At 45.5% G+C, this 7,234-nt stretch overlaps 1 long non-coding RNA gene across 1 annotated transcript; it reads right to left on the bottom strand.

Annotated features, from left to right (window-relative positions):
- Positions 1–2,804: 2,804 nt before the first annotated feature.
- LOC137464496 (uncharacterized) lies at positions 2,805–5,181 on the bottom strand. Its single transcript, XR_010994257.1, has 2 exons — positions 4,684–5,181; positions 2,805–3,045 (listed from the first exon to the last, which is right to left on the bottom strand). It is a non-coding gene; the product is annotated as an uncharacterized lncRNA (long non-coding RNA).
- Between the last annotated feature and the right edge of the window lie 2,053 nt (positions 5,182–7,234).

Below are 7,234 nucleotides of genomic sequence, written 5' to 3'. Positions count from 1 at the left end.
GAAAAAAAAAAGGGAAATCCCATTTGTGAGACAGTTGCTACTTTGCTGGCATGCCACTGCCTTGCAGCTGAGGCAGCAACCTGCTAACCCCCACAGGGTTCATTACTGGTGACTTGCTGTGAATCAGTGAAGCCTAACAGAAGGAGCAGAAAATCCAAGCAAGCTTTTCTGGACACCAACATGGTGATCTGGGATTCCCAGTGTAGCACAGAGACAGTGCCTCAGTGCTGCAGTGTCTCTCCTGTACCTTTCCAATTCTCTCCAGATGGGACAGGTGCTATTTTGCATGGGCAGGAAATTTTCAGACTATTGTGAACAATGACTTCTTTGAGCTGGGCTTTGGAAGTGCCTCTTTTGAACAATCTCTGTTTTGATAAAGAATTCCTTAGTGTCCCTAAATCCCACAAAACAGACATGAAGTGGAAAAAGTTTTAAATGGAGCACCTCTCCTATGAGTAAAGGCTGAGAGAGATGGAATTAATCAATCTGGAGCAGAGGAGGCTTAGGAGTGACCTAACTTTGACCTTCCAGTAGCTGAAGGAAGCTGACAAGAACAACAGAGAGGGACTTCTTATAAGGGCATGTAGTGACAGGACAAGGGGAAATGGCTTCAAACTGAGAGTGGGTTTAGATGAGATATCAGGAAGAAATTCTTTACTGTGAGGGTGGTGAGGCACTGGAACAAACTGTCCAGAGAAGCTGTGGATGCCCCATCCCTGGAGGTGTTCAATATCAGCTTGAATGGGGTTCTGAGCAACCTGGTCTGGTGGGAGGTGTTCCTGTCCATGGCAGAGGGTAGGAGCAAGATCTTCAAGGTCCCTTCTAAACCAAGCCTTTTTATGATTCTGTGAGCTTAGAGCAAAAGAGAAAAAGATTTAACAAGACAGTGCAGGGACTGAACCAAGGTGGAATATACTATCTTTTGTGAAACACTCTCCCTTGAAATTTTTAGGGCTTTGAAAAGTGTTTTGGTATTTCATTCACTCTAAAGATTAGAACCATACATTTGAATAAGGTAGATGGTATGTTCAATGTAGTAAGTACAGGATCTCCTCTATTATTCAAATTGCCTGTGATTTATGTGAATAAGCCACTAGGTGTGTTTGGTGCATCCTGAGGCCGTGTCTTTGCTATAGTAAAGAAAAAAAAAAAGAGAATATGATTTAGGTTTCACTTCAGAATGTCTATTTAGGAAAAAAAAAAAAAAAAAAGGCATGATGGAAAGTATGAGACTTTATTGTGAGTAGATCATCACAGTCCAGACCTCAGGATTTGGCAGAACCATAGGAGCAGGTTGTTTCCTTACTCCAAACACACACACACACACACACACACACACACACACACACACACACATATGCTGTGATTATGTATCTATTTTAGGGGGTTGCAGTGAATTCTAGCAGCTTCCTGCCACCAGAACATTGATGGGGGAGGCTGGACCATTCCCATTTCAGGATCTGCATGCTGCATTGTGGCAGTGTGAAACCTCTACACGAGAAGTCCCTTTGTGGGCTGTGCTGGCAGAGAAGTGGCACAGGGTGAAACTGTGTCTTGGTGAAAGCTGTCAGGGTGGCAACCAACTGTGAAGGCAGAGGGACCACTTGAATCATCACTAGTCTGACAACAGATTTAGTTATGGGAGTGCTGACAACATCCCATGTTGTGAGGTAGTTTCACTTTTAAACTTTGTGACTGATAGCACTGAAACAAGCTCATTTCCGTTTCTATTTTTTATTTGCAGACACACACAGCAGAGAAGGGGATGACTTTTGCTGCCTTTTCTGAACGGGAGACAAAACCCTCCCAGGAGATGGGAAGTCCCCCACAGCTGCTCTGCAGACAAGCCCCAGGAGCCTTAGGCATGAAGGGCTGCAAGAAAAAAATGTGTTGGTGGCAACGACCTTGCACAGAAATGGAAGGAAGCTTGTCCCTTCCTGTCAGAAAGGAGTCCCTTTGGGCTCCCAGTCCTTTCTCTGTGAGTGGGAGCAGCCCCCAGAGAAGAGGGGGAGATGCTGGAAGTGGTTGGACAAGGTGGTCAGACACAGAGAGGAGTCCTGTCCTCCCCGAGCTCCTGTTACCATGCTGACCTAGTCATTGGATCCATCCATATCTTGGCTTCAGGACAGCCCTGCTATGTGGAGCAGCTCCATGTAGCACCATCAGCTGCAGATCATAATCCTCTCTGCAGATCATGGAAATCCCCTCTTTGCTAACTGAACTCCACATTTGAGATCCTGCTTCGTGTTTTTTCCAGGTGACATCAGGGAATGCAAAACCAGCACAGAGCTGATTTTTCATATCCATGCTGGCTCTGAACATGGGGACGAACTTCTGTCATGCATCCATAACTTTGTGTTGGGGAAGATGTGTCTCCCCACAGCACACACACTTGAGGCTGTGATTGGGCTGCTGAGGGGTGTTGGTTACTGGTGTGAGAGGGAAAGCTGGGAGGGTGACCTTTGGCATTAAGAGTGCAAACAAAGAAGTGAGAAATAACAAGTCTCCCTTCAAGGGTAAGGACACCGTGTTCTTCCTCACCAGAGACCTCTCTGCAGATGCACCGTCTGACTCCAAAGAGAATAAAGGAGAAGTAAATAGGGGAAACAGAAAAAAAGAGGGTTGCACTTAACAACAAACTATTTTTTGTACTTTACAACCTGTTTCTATTCTCTGAACCCCATGTGCTATGGGAAAGACCTATGTCAGCTGCTCCATGCCTCCCTCATGGGTGTTGTATGTGTGCCTTGTGCCCCTCAGCAGGGCTGTCACCATTCCCAACTTCTCCATGCGTGCAGGTGAGGAGTGGAGGAGTGTGGATGCCCAGAAGGAGAAAATTGAAGGAAGACAGTCTAACCAAGAGTGGGGGTTGTGTCCCACAGGCACAGGTGTAGGAGCTGACTTCACGTGACAGCATCTTGGGTTGCATCCTGCTTTGTGGTCATGATGCCATCCGCCCTGCCTATTTCATCATCTTGTGGTGGGCTATGGTCTGCAACTGCAGAAAAGTGCACACAGGCTGTGAATTTTGAAGGAGCTCTCAATCTGCAAATACACAGGAAGTCAGGGTTTGTTTTGTTGTTTCTCTTTTGTTTGTTTGGGTTTTTTGGGGTGTTTGTTTGTTTGTTTGTTTGTTTTTGTGTTTTCCTTTATTCTGTGTGCTGTTTTGTTTTTAACACAGGGCAATTTAATTGTCAGGTGTTTTCAGGTGTTCAGCAGAGGAGAGGCTGATGCAACCAGGCTGTACCTGTGGTTATGGCAGAGCATGGTGATGGAAAGGGAGGGGTGAGGGGAATTCTGTGCTGAGGAGGAGACAGAGGACCTTGGGGAAGGGGTGAGAAGTGGAGAAGCCTACCTGAAGTCCCAGGGTGTGGGACCAGTTGGCATCAGGACTAGCAATGTAATCATTGCACCCTGAGCTGCATGTTCCTGCTGCCCAGCAGAGGCCACATGAAGCAGAAATCGCAGTATATGTAGCAATGGTGGCACCTGGGTCTCCACCCAGGAGTTCACAGGCTCACAGAACTGCAGATCTGGCCAATAAAATTGGCAGTGATAGTGAAAAGTCTAGAAACCCAGAAGGCTCAGATGAGAAATACCCACAGAAGTTTGGATGCTCAGTTGAATTAAATAACGTGAACTTTCAGTTTTGGCTAAGGGCTGACTCACTATGAAAACCACCCTTTTTGTGGTATCTCAGTGATTGTCAAAAATTGGAAAATGACATCATCCATCAAAACAACTAGTAAAATACCTTGTCAGGCTTTTAAAAGCCTCAGTTAAAAATGTCTTCACATTGTACATGTGAAAACAGACTCACAAGAGCCATCAGTCAATGACCCATTGCAGTTCTGGGTAGCACAGAGAAATCTCTAGAAATCCTTTTTGTGAATTTATCCCCCAAATGATGAAGCATGTACAATAAGCAATGCACTGAATCTAGTACTGGCATCTCTAAAAATCATTGCACCTATCCATGGTATTCTTCACAGTGCCTGTTTCTGATTTCCTTACTTCAGTTTTTTCTTTTCTTTTTTTAACTATATTTTTGAATTGTAATGCATTTTGAGCAGAAGTTCTGGGTTTTGAACAGCAGTTTGTCTCTTCCTTCTGAATGATATCCTAACAACCAACCACATTCAAAAATTAAAGCAAAAATTGCATTTAAGCACATCTGGTAAACAGTAACCATACTGATCTTCAAATTTTTTTTGTTGTTATTTTTCTTGTAGCTATCCTAGGTTGTAAGATATTTGAGGTGAGGGTTATTAGTTCAGGACACTGAATTGACATTATTATTACTATCATTATCATTATCATTATCATTGTTATTATCATTATTATTTTTATTATTGACTTCATTAAAGTGTGAAAAATTGCACTTCTTATTTGCAGATAATTTATAACATAATGTTTGGAAATGTGAGGTACACATGTAGTTGGTGCAATCACCAAAATTAGGCATTTCACCTGATACTTACAAGAGCTTAAAGGAAGATTGCATTTTTTCATAGATGCATAGGCAAAGTGACCTGCAAGCTGAAAACCTCTAAGGCACAGCTTTCCCCCTAAAACCAGAGCAAGAGTATTACTTCTCTTTCAGTAGTACAGGGTTCATTACTAGAGACAGACTGCAAACATACTTAACTGTGATTTCCTATATGCATTCTAATGTGAGCCCACCTGGAGTACTGCATCCAGCTTTGGGACTCCCACCACAATAAGGATATGGACCTGTTGGAACAGTCCAGAGGAGGTCAGGAAGATGACACTGTGAGAACAGCTTGAGAGAGTTGGGGTTTTTCACCCTGGATAAAAGAGTTCACTGGGGAGATCTTCTAGCACCTTCCAGAACCTAAAGGGACTACAAGAGAGCTGGACAGGGACTTTTTACAAAGGCATGTAGTGATAAGGGATATTGGTTTTAAACTGAAAGAAAATAGGTTAGAGAAGACATTAGAAAGAAATTATTTCTGTGAGGGTGGTGAGGCACTGGCAGAGGTTGCTGAGAGAAGCTGTGGGTGCCCCATCCCTGACAGTACTCAAGGCCAGGCTGGATGGGGCTCTGAGCAGCCTGATGAAAGGTGTCCCTGCCAATGGCAGGGGGTTTGGAATAAGATGATTGTTAAAGTCCCTTCCAACCCAAACCATGATATGATTCTGATTTCATTTTTCAATTATTTTCAATATCCCCCCAATAGAATAGGACCCTAGAAATATAAATTCAACAGGTTGTAAACCTAGTGCATGGGAAAAATGCAAACTGAGAAATGGAGACATTGGAGGACAGGAAACGGAGCCTGTTCAGTGACCTCCCATGATACCAAGACCTTGGTAGTCACACACTCCCAGGAGCAGAACATGGTGTGCTCTCTATAGAGTAAGAAAATGGGCAAGTTTCATAAAAGCAGAACCTCTAAGCATTGCAGTTGTGGTACAAAAAGGTATTTTCTAACTGCTATATTCTTTTTGGCTACTTAGCTCTCGTCCACAGTCCCAGGGGTTTGGTGCTAAGGCATGTTTCAGAGCAGAGTTTTTTGGAGGCAGTGCTCAAGGCAGGCTGCTGCTGAAACACTGTGCTCTCAGCCATGAAGAGAGATTTTCTCGTGCCCTTCTCTTAATAGCTAAGGTCATTTCAGTTGGATGCATCTGGCTGCTCTTCCATCCCCACCAACAACCAGTGTATGGTCACACCCAGTGGCAAGCCTCCAGCACTGTGTCCCACAACATCCTTGTAGGCAAACTCAGGCAGTGTGGGCTGGATGAGTGGGCAACGACACAGACTGAGAACTGGCTGAGTGTCAGATCCCAAAGGGTCATAATCAGTGGCACAGGGTCTAGTTGGAGGCCTGTGGTGTCACCCAGGGTTCAGTACTGGGCCCAGTATTATTTACTTTACTCCTCAGTGACTTGGAGGAAGGGGCAGTGAACACACATCAGAGTGTTCACTGATGACACAAAGCTGAGGAGTGGCCGATACCCCAGAGGGCTCTGCAGCCCTTCAGAGGGCCCTGGACAGGCTGGAGAGGTGGGCAGAGAAGAATTGTCTGAAGTTCAACAAAGGCAAATGCAGAGTCCTGCACCTGGGGAGGAACAACCCCTGGCACCGGTACAGGCTGGGCCCAACCTGCTGGAAAGCAGAAGGACAAGGACCTGGGGGTCCGGGTGGACAACAAGCTGTCCACGAGCCAGCAGTGCCCCTGTGGCCAGGAGGGCCAACGGTGTCCTGGATGCATTAGGAAGAGCATTGGCAGCAGGCCAAGGGAGGAGATCCTGCCCCTCTGCTCAGCCCAGCTGAGGTCTTGTCTGGAGTGCTGTGCCCAGTTCTGGGCTCCTCAACAAAAAAAACATGGAGCTCCTGGAGTGGGTCCAGCAGGGACCTACAAAGGTGATCGAGGGACTGGAACTTCTCTCTTATGAGGAAAGGCTGAGCAAGCTGGGCAGGTTCAGCCTCTAAAAGAGGTGAGTGAGAGGGGACCTCATCAATGTTTGTCAGTGTCTGCAGGGAGGGGTCAGAGGATGGACCAGGCTCTGCTCAGTGGTGCTGAGCAATAGGACAAGACACAATGGGCAGGAGCTGATGCAAAGGAAGTTCCACCTGAACATGAGGAAGAAGCACTGTGGGGTTACTGCACTTTGGAACAGATGCCCAGAGAGGCTGTGGAGTCTCCCTCACTGGAGATATTGAAGAGCCCTCTGGATGCAGTCCTTGGCAATATGTCCTAGAAAGGCCCTGCTTGAGCACGGAAGTTGGACTGCATGGGCCTGTGTGGTCCTTTCCAACCTGACTCATTCTGTGAAATGTGATGGAAGAAAATTCTCAATGTGAGTCGAGGAGCATTTGACAATAATGTTACTGGAATGGAGGGTCAAAGTCACTATGTTCTCTAGGATAGTTGGGTCAGTACATGTTCCTGTGGTTGCAAAGTATTTAAACATGTGCTGTGGGCTTGAGGGAGAATCAGCACAGCACATTAAGCATTGCCAGGCGGGAGCAGCTCAAACATGCCTGTAGTGGTGGCTATGGGACATCTGAGAAAGAGGATGTTTGGAACACTGAAAGCAAAATGGGCATGAAGTAATGTTTCTCTTCTTTTATTCTACCACTTTCTTGTAATTTAGAAAACTAAGGACTCCTTTTTTCAGATAATACATTTAAGAGCTACCTATTAAATAAGTATAATGATATTGAATCCTACAAGAGGAAGTTTTTTCTAAACCTGCTTGCACTTTT

This window comes from Anomalospiza imberbis, chromosome Z (genome assembly GCF_031753505.1).
Source record: "Anomalospiza imberbis isolate Cuckoo-Finch-1a 21T00152 chromosome Z, ASM3175350v1, whole genome shotgun sequence".
NCBI lineage: Eukaryota > Metazoa > Chordata > Aves > Passeriformes > Viduidae > Anomalospiza > Anomalospiza imberbis.
This window is presented reverse-complemented; position numbering and strand designations above follow the sequence as displayed.